Genomic DNA, 10889 nt, shown 5'->3' on the forward strand with positions numbered 1-10889 from the left:
TATGTTGTGATGTACTATGAGAATCCATAGCCATTTATCTGGGTGGTCGACTTAATAGATGAGATATGAAGTCTTCATAGATCAAATTTTTGAGTGGTTTATCTGTGATAGACTTGATGAAGGAATAACGCGATTGTGAAGGTGGGCTGCATTCTATAAAATAGTTAAAAGGTATCTTTCTACAGCTTTCACGATGAACCAAAGTTTTATGTGCAGGGCCATTAATTGCACTTGATTTATATCGCGAATCGAAAAACAATGAATAAAATGTGTTGTGGGGGTCTCAACCAACTTTCATTATTTAGGTTGTTGCCTTACTTCACTATGCATTAATTCAAATCGTAAGATATTAATGCTTAAGTTTATTTTCTTTCATTGCTCAGAAAATGTATTTTTTTAAGAATTAGAGGATTGTTGGGAATGACTAATATGTCCTTACAAAACTTAGTCTTCTAGCTATTTTTAAAGTCAATAAATTTAGAATATACTATTTTTAACTTTACTATTTTTAAAACCACAAAAAATGACATATTGTTTCTATATAAATAAATACTCGTTTTTGTTTTATAACATAGTGAGAAAATTCTTCTGAGCATGTTTATCGATTCCATTCAACCCCGACGAGTGTACGCTTGGGTTCGAAGTTGTGTTAACCTTGGGGAGTGATCGACCAACATACGATGTAGCACCATGGTCGTGCTGTAATTGCTTTTAGGGCAGTGGCTTCGTCCACGGCACAACAAAACAATTGTTTTTCATCTAAATTCTTCTTTATTTCCAACACTTGTTAGACCTTTGGTAAGAGGATTTGCCAGGTTTCTCTCGACCTCACATACTCCAAAGAGATAACTTAACCTTTCAACAACTGCTTCACAACTCTAGTGTATATGCTGTCTCTTGCCATTGTACATGGCAATTCGTATGACAACTTGTTAATCACAATGCAAAGTATGGTAGAATAACTCTTATAGTAGTTTTCTAATATTTCATGAAATATTGTTTCTCACTTAAATAAAACACATATTGAGTATGAGAAATTTTCTCATACTATTATTTGGGAACACATATAGACATGTTCATAATAAATTATTTATAACTATTAATTTTATATCTTCAATATAAACTATATATTCAACTATAGTCCATTAAGATCTTAAATCACTAATAGAAAAATCTTAATCCATCATCCATTTTTATGAGCTTTCACTCATATTTGAAAGTTTCATATTTTCTATTTTCAACAAGGATGAGGAAATTATATATCAATAAAATAATTTTCATTCTAATGAAAATTCATAGTCAATTAAAAATCTCAATAACTACGATGATTTAAGATACAAAATCAAACTTAAATTATTTAAATTGAGATACTCTATTACCTCATTTTTACCTCGTTTTTACTTGTTCACAATTTTAAGCTAATCAGCTTAAATAAACATTTGCAATTGTTTTAATTAAACCATAAATAATTGCAAATTTTACAAGGAATAAAATCGAGAAACTTGCTTTAGCTCAGGCATAAAACACATATACACAATAAATATCAATAAATATTAGGTTCAAAGTGTGACAATGATATAAATTTAAAAATGTTAAGATAAAATATTTAGAACTTTTCACTCATAATATAGGAAAAATCAGCCTATATAAAATTTAACTGCGTAGCGAATAACAATCCAAATATTTTCAACTTAATTTTGACATAACCAAAAAACACATTTATGCCAAATCACATTTATGCATGAGAATTATATTATCGCATAAGTCTCAATAATATGGAACACAAAATTATTTATGCATGAGAATTATATTATCGCATAAGTCTCAATAATATGGAATACGAAATTGACATGTTTAGTTTCCCTTCTTCTTTTCTTCATCTTTCAAATTATTTTCGGTGATCTCCTCCACAATTGTGGTCTTTGCGTATAATCCATCTCCCACAAATAATGCCAATGAAAATTTTGGAAACATACAAAACAAAGATTATTAACCACAAAAGAAAAATCTAACTCAATTAAACCATAAAATATATACATTAAAGGATATGGTTGGATTCACGGTTTAATTCATGGTCCGGTCCATGAATGACTCGAATGTTAAAGGATTTTCTCTCTCCTCATCATTTCTTTTTATTTTTATTTTTCCTTTTCCTTTCTTTCTTTCTTTTCAGCCAGGAGAAAACTTCGCTCCTCACGGTTCAGAGCATTGTGCTCCTTATGCTCACATGTTTTTACAGTAAAATGACAAGTGTTAGTAATTTCTTTATTTTAATTATTTTATCAAAACCCACAATCTCATCAAAATATCTCCAAAATCTCTTTTAGTCTTTTTAAAAAGTGGGTAATGATTCATTACCCCATTTTTTCTCTCTTCTTCGCTTTTTTTAGCTTAAGTTTACAGTATAAAAAAATTCATATCCACAATTTAGAGTTACAAAACACACACATATGTATATATTGATTTTTAATTTTCATAGTTTTAAATGATTCTCGAAAAGTCGCTTAACATTATATCATTTTTTTTCTCTATTCTATTATTTTGTTTTGCATCTCATGGTCTTCTAATTTATGGGGCTTTTGCAGTTTTTTGTTCGTACCCAGTTTTGCAGAAGTTTTGAAACATTGGATTAAAGTTGCAAAATTTTTTTCTTCTTTCCCTTTAGCTTCAAATGACCACCATCACAAATTAACGGATCAATTATTGTAAGTCTAAGATATCAAGAAAATTTACGCAAGAGGTAATAAATTAGATATCAAGACACAAATTAATATGGTTCAGCCAATTTGGCCTACATCTACTGATTGAAATGAAGTTTTCTTATTAGTCAATAATAAAAAATGAGTAGATTCAGAAAAATTGATACAATATGAATGCCCAAAATTATGGAAAAACTAATACCCCTATCTCAACAACAACGCAACTATTACTTACATGTCACATGATATTCACACGGTTTAATAGCATAAAAAAGATAAAGTTAAACTTCTTTTAACTTTTTATTTTCTTTTTCTTTTATCTTTTTTCCTCGCCCTTTATAAATTATCTCTTACTAATTAATTAACAAAAGATAAATCAAATTGAATTATAGAAAACACTCAATGTTTATAATTTCATACAACATTCAACAAAAATATATTATATCACTAAAGATAATTCTATCTATTCCTTTCACTCAAAATATTTCAAAATAAGTTTGAACACTCTAATTTTCAACCTCCTTGGTCGGAGTTTTGTTGTCCTATAGTAAAGTTGCCTACAAAACAATAATATAATTTGAAATATTAACAAGTATTCATTAAACAAAGAAACTAAACTAATTTGAATACACAATTTACCTCAAGTAATTGAGTGAATGACATATTATTTTGTCAATCAATGCACGTGCCAACATTTTTATCTACGGATGTTGCTTGTTTGGCTTAAAATCAGCAACAAATTTTCTGCACACACATCGGTCTCCTAATAAGAAAAATTTTAAGATGCATCAATGTAGGTGACAAGACATTTTGATTTATAGATGTTTCTTTTTTTTTTTTTACCTTTAAAGATGTATCAAGATTTTTACTAATGTTTATGATCTCCATTTGTGTATCTTTCTCCACAGTAGTTTGATTGTTTTCCTAAACGAAAAAAAAATAGAAGAATTAAATATATTTAAGGATCTAGTGTTTGATATTCGACTTGTGTAAGTGTTAATTGATTTGATGAAGACACTTTGTTCGACTTCACTTTTTTTTGCATCTTCTCTTTTCAAGTGGATCTTTCAACCGGTTATGAGGACGACCAACTGTAGGCTTTCTCCTCACTGCACATACTTGCACAAACAATTATTGGTATATCTGGTACTCGTTTCTCCCACATTTGGACTATTCCCAATCAAAACTAAATCTTGTTCATTGCTAAGCTGATTATCTTCCATAAAAATATTTTTCTTCATTTCCTCCAAATCTTTGAGCAATTGAGTAAAATTTGCAGAAGCATACCCAAACAACTTTTCATGTTCTGCTGCTAGTGAAGTAATTTGGCAAAAATTACGACAAAAGTGGTTGTAACGTTTTCCATTTGACTCTTTAAAATTTCCATTAAACTCATACATTGGATTACCAAAACCGCTTGAAGCTCTTGCATCTTTTGTCCATCTTTTCAAAATATATGGAGTAGGAATTCTTTTCACATTCTTCTTATCGAGCACCTTAAGCGCATGACTACATAAAATTTCATGTAACTACAAGTGAAAGTGAATTTCATGTAACTACAAGTGGCTGTCTCAATTGAAGCATCACATTTGACCAAGCAATGAATAGATCTTCCAGGAAATAATACTTTATACTCTTTTTGGAACAATTTAAACATTTCTGGCGTATAAATTTCTTTCCCATGCTGTAACATTTCTACATTTGTCAACAAGACAAATGATGTTTGATGCATATTGAAATCTGCAATCAATTCCTCATATCTTTGATCTGTTAAAACCTTTTCATAATGTTCAAGGAAATGCAAAATGTCATGACTAGGCTTCAAATATTTCTTCAATACATTATTCATACTTTCACTTTGTTGTGTGCTTTTTATGTCAGCCGTAAAAGTATGTCGCCTATAAACCATTGCCCATTTTTCCCGCAACTCAAACAAATCTTTCAACCACTTATTGTCTATAAGATTAAACTTTTTTAGCATTTGTTGCCATGCTAACGACCAATCATCTTATCTTCATAATCATATACACAACAATTGTTAAAGTCATGAATAAACTGTTTTGATCTATGGAACACATGACTTAAACTCTTAGCAGCGTTCTGGAAAATATGCCAAACACATAGTCGATGTTGAGCTTTAGGAAAGACATCACATATTGCTTTAGCCATTGCTGTAGATTGATCCATAAGAATTGTCTTTGGTTGCTTTCTGGACATTGCACCAAAAAAAGTTTCAAACAACCATTTAAAAGACTCTGCAGTTTCATCATAAAGTAATGCTGCACAAATACCACTGATTGTTTCTGATGATTTACCCCAATAAATGGTGTAAATGGTCGTCCAAGTTCATTTGTTCGATAAGTAGTGTCAAAACAAATAACCTCTCCAAAAAAATCATAATCACAAATAGATCGTGCATCAGCTGAAAACATATTAGTGATCATGTCATCTTTGTCAAGTTGTAATGCATAAAAGAAAGAAGAACTCCCCATTTGTCTTTCTTGAAAATATTGCAATAATGCTCTAACTTCTCCCTTTTCCATTCTTGCTTTCGCTCTTTGTGTATATAATTTCTATAATCTTTATTCAAGAATCCCAAATGTTCTCTACCATCAACTTCCCTACTCATTAGTTCCATGGTCGCTTTAATTGAAATTTCTGATCTATCTGCATCATAAGCTAAAGCCTTTTGAGCATTAAAAATTCTCCTGTTGACTTTTAAAATATGCTTCATTGGTGTTCTAACAAGGTCATGATTATGATTTCTATTAAAAGAGACAACTTTATATTGATCATTCTTTCCAAGTAAGCATGTTATTTACACTTTGCATCCAATCCTAGAAATTGGTTGAACATATGAAGTATTTCCTCTTCACTTGTCTACACGGCGAAACCCTTCCTTCGTGCAACAAAAAGTTGTCCTTGAAATTTATCCTTTTTTTTTTCCATTTTGCAATGTTGTTTCCTTACATTAAACCCAACGTTTCCTCCATAATTGACATAAAACTTATATGCGTCATCCATAGAATTAAACTCCATTCCAATAATTGGCTCTACAACTTCTAGTTGAGTATTGATACTAGGCTCTACATTCTCTTCCAAATGAACTTCAGAATTTTTAAATAGTTGCCCATGTAAATTTGTATCTTCTATGTTCTTCATGACTTCAACTAATGATATTAAAATTCATGCATATAAAATATAATTAATAATTAGAAAAACACTATACATTAACATATAAATGACTTTATTGATGAAACAAAAAGTAATAACAACGAACCACAATAATAATACTGAATAGAGTTAATATTATGAGAAAATAGCTAGCTTGAACATAAAATTGAAAACTATAATAACCTTTACTATTCATCACACTGTATAAAAAAATATTTAAAAATATAACAGATCAATGACTTTATTAAAGAAATGAAGAAAAAAAACAAGAAATCCATTTATTATTTAAATTAACATTAAAAATTATTCGATGAAATTAAAAATTAAGGTACATTAACCACTTAAGAATATGAAAAACCAACAATGAGAAATATATATATACATTATATATATATATAGATAACTTAACAAAACTAAAAAAGTAACTCACTTGTTCCAAATTAACCAAAAGTAGAGAAATATGTGGTGTGTTGAATCCAATGTCCCAAAGTTTCTTTAGTCACATTCCTTTGCAAAAATGGCTACGAACAAGTAACTGTAGAAAAGGAAAAAAAAACGATATTTGTTAAGCGACTTCTCGACAATCATTTAAAACTATGAAAATTGAAAAGCAAAAAAAAAAAAAAGATTGTATATATACCTTTAACTTGTTGAGATATAAAGACTGGAAACTTAAGCTGCATTAGGTTGAAAAAAAGAGACGAACAAGAGAGGAATGAAGTAAGTTACAGTGGTGCATAAGTGAAAAAAATGGATACCAATAAGTGAGAAAAAGAGGGAGGTGAGATGGTGTAGGGAGAGAGAAAAATGGGAGAATGAATCGTCAGACACTTTTTAAAAAGACTAAAAGAGACTTCGATGAGATTTTCATGAAATTATTGATTTAGATAAAATAATTAAAATAAAGAAATAACTAACACTTGTCATTTTACTATAGGGACACGTGAGGATAAGGAGCACAATACTCCTGAACGGTGAGAAGCGAAGTTTTCTCCTTTCACCCATATGCCACTACGTTTTTTTTTCCTTTTGCCATCTCTTTCTCTTTCCTCCAGCCGCACACAACCCCTTTTTTTTCTTCTCTTTCTGTCTCTCTTCCAGCCGCACCAAACCTTTTTTTCCCCCTTTCTTTCTACCCACGGTAATAGCAGACATATGTCTGGCAGAAGTGACCCAACCAAGTAGACCCGAAGCTTTCTTTCTTCTACAACTTAGATTCATCCAACGTCGATCTGCATGAACAACAAACACCCAAACAAATCTACGGCAGGAGGGTGTGGAGGCTGGTGGTGCTGTTGACCTCGACGGAATTCGACACAGAGGTGATCCAGATCTGTAGCAATCCGAAGTCCAACAGCGCACAACCGCTCTCCACGACCATGAAAGATTTGCAGCAACCTATTGTAGATCTTTGTTGTACTGTATTTCATCTAGAATCCTACGTGGGCATTGATCTACACCCGAACGTCTCAATGCCTGCGACAACTAGCAAATCGGCATTCTGGACCCACGAGCGGCAGCGTACTGCAGCTGACGGCGACCCGCGTGCATATCCGAGTGGCAAACGACGACCTACATCCAGATCTGAGCAGCAGCTGTGAACCACATTCAGATCCGACCAACTGACTGCATTTCGATGAACACCCATACAAATTTGCAGTAATCCAGTAATGCGTATTCCAACCAGGGGTTGAGAGATTCTCGAACAGTGGCTCCACAGCAGCTCCGAACCACGAACAATACCGATCTTCTTCTTTGGGTAAAAATTTTTTTTTCCATCAAATGCTCCTAAATTGCTTTCAAATTGTTGGAACTAGAAAAGGAGATATGAAAACTATTGTTGTGTCGTGGTTGAACAACTGCCTTGAAAGCAATTTCGGCATGACCACAGTGTTAAATCCTATGTATGTCAGTTGCTCCCAAAGTTAACACAACTTCAAACTCAGGCGTGCACTCGTCGGAACCGAATGGAATTGAAGAACGTGCTCAGAATTTTTACAAAAGTTGTTCATTTCTCCCTCAACAACCACAATCGATTTAGTTTAAAAATAAAGTAAATAAAAATGTTACAATTGAATTAATTAATTAAAACATTACACAATATAATGAATTAATTAAAACGTTAAATAATTAGTTCAATAACGTATAAATAATTAATTAAAACATAAATAAAATTTCTATTAAAACTTTAAAAAATATAAGCAATAATAAAAATTACTACTTAGTTTTTTTTATGAAATACACAATATTCATTTTTCCATTGTCATCCCAACAGAAAAAAAGAAAGAAAGATGAGGGAAAAGGCGAGGGAGGTAGAGTGGCAACGACGCAACAGGAACTTGAAGAATAACATATAGCTGAAGGAAGGTGACAGGCAACCAAGAACAAAAGAAAAAAGGATCGAAAAATGAAAAACAGTCTTAACAAAAAAGGAAAAGAAAGAAATAGAAAGGATTAAGGCCCCGTTTACTTACTCTCAATCATAATGAAAATCAATCGGAATGAGAATGTTATTCTATCGATATTGTTTACTTGAACATATTTGAAATCGGAATCAGAAACCAATTCATGGTGTTTATTTCCATCTGGAATCGTAATCAGACATATGCTGATTACCAAAATACCCTTATATATTTATAACTAATATAAAATTACATTAATTAAAAAAAAATTTATGAGATTTTTTATATGGGCAACTTGAGATATGGTAAAAAAGGTTAGGAAAATAAGCAAAATAGCAACAAGATTTGAGTTTTTCAAATATAGCAGTTTTTTTGGCAAAAAAAACGGAGGCCCACTATGTAAATTCCAAATATACCCTGCAGCCGAAAAAACCATAAACACAAGCCCGTTGGTGGAAGCCCAAAAAAATCCTAGGTTTCTATTTACCTATGATTTCTTACTGATAGCTAATTCATCTTCTTCCCTTCGATTTCTCCTTCACAGTAATTTCGAAAATCACCATTAACGTTCACCTTCACGTTTCCTTCAAGTTTTCTTTCTCATTTTCAGTAAGTATCAAATTTCTTTCTCGTTTTCCATGCATGTCAATACTTACTGATTTCTAATTGATTACTCATTCGTCTCCTTCCCCTTTCCTTCGATTTCTCCTTCACAGTAAGTTACTCCTTTCTTTCTCATTTTCTATACATGTCATTTCATGGTAACTTCCCTTTCAACCATTTCAACCCGTTTGAAATTCTATTTCCCTCCGATTTGCATTGATATATACTTGATATACTTTTAATTTACCACTTATATACAACTAATATACTATTGAGATAACTATGATATCTACTGATATAACTTATTATATGATTCTATGATTTACCACTGATATAACACTGATATATTTGTGATATATACTTCATATGTATCTGATTTACCATTGGTATAACTCTAATATAATCATGATATCTACTGATATAACTTCTTATATGATTATATGATTTACTATTGTTTGATTTACCACTGATATAACCCTGATATATGTCTAATATATATTTGAAATACATCTAATATATAGTTGATTTACTTTTGATATAACTTATTATGTGATTATATGATTTACCATTGATTGATCTACTGATAAATTTCTGATATAGTACTGATATAATACTGATATATGATTTATCATTGATTTACCACTTATATATATTTGATATGTACTTGATATACTTCCAATTTATCAGTGATATACTTATGATATAACTATGATATATGTGTATTGATATATAAACTTCCGATATGATTATATGATGTTCAACAAAAAAAGTTGTCTTTGAGATCGAAGTTTTGGTTCAAAATGAACAACTGATGTGATTACATGTTTTTGATATATATAAAATGTGACTCCATGCTGAAATTGTTGGTATATACAACTGATATACCACTTATATAACTTCTTATATGATTATATGATTTATCATTTATTGATTTATCACTGATACAGTCATGATATATGTCATATATAACACTGACGTACCTATAATATATTTTGTATTTAGTATATCAATATGATATACTCATATGATATGCTTCCTATTATAATAGAATGAAGAACATAAACACTTCATTAATTTAAAATAAAAAAAATAACGAGATGAACAAAAAACATATTAAATATGATAAGAAATTTTTGGAATTCTAAAAAATTGAACCCTAAATTGCGAAGAAGAATCCCAATGATGAACAAAAAACCTATTAAATATGGTATATGTCTGATATACTATTGATATGATATTCTAATATACCTGATGTGAGTTTCTATGTAATATATGTCCAATATACTATTGATATGATATTCCGGTATACCTGGATATATATGTGATATACTACTGATATGAGTGCATTTGATATAATTGAAATATAAATGTATGATATACATTTGATATACTAATGATATGAATGTCTAATATACTTGCCATAGGTATGTCTAATACACATCTGATTTAGTACTAATATGAGCATCTGATATACATCTGATATGCTGGCTGCTGATTTATCTTTTATCTACTTTGTTGATATACCTATGACGACATATTTTGATATATAATATTTTACTTTAATAGGATAATCAAATATGGTATTCTAGGATTAAAGTACAACAATACTCTAAATTAGAAACAATTAACAACATCTTGAAAATACTTTCACCAATCAACAAATAACATAGAATAAATACCAGTGATAAAATATATCAATTAATATACGCAACGGATATACCCTGTATTGAGTATATCAATTATAGATATACCTAATATAAAATATATCATTGTGATATACCTCACTGATGTACTTCATTCAATATATCAACAATTAATATCACTGATGTAGAAGAAGTGAATATTTCAACACTGAATATATTGATATGAGTATATGAGTTAACTGATAGCAAAATTCATGTTGATCATGTTAAAGAAGAAAAACTAATTATAACTTTGGACAAAAGAAATACAATCGACTACATTACAAAACTGACGAGTACTGCTATGTACAAAACACACTACTACTGAA

The 10889-nt window shown here is 30.3% G+C and overlaps 1 pseudogene; it reads right to left on the reverse strand.

The window, feature by feature from the left end:
* Positions 1-3805: 3805 nt before the first annotated feature.
* On the reverse strand, positions 3806-5861 carry LOC148209534 (protein FAR1-RELATED SEQUENCE 5-like; annotated as a pseudogene).
* Between the last annotated feature and the right edge of the window lie 5028 nt (positions 5862-10889).

Source organism: Momordica charantia (assembly GCF_013281855.1).
Source record: "Momordica charantia cultivar OHB3-1 chromosome 8 unlocalized genomic scaffold, Mcharantia_2.0 BLBB01000008.1, whole genome shotgun sequence".
Lineage (NCBI taxonomy): Eukaryota > Viridiplantae > Streptophyta > Magnoliopsida > Cucurbitales > Cucurbitaceae > Momordica > Momordica charantia.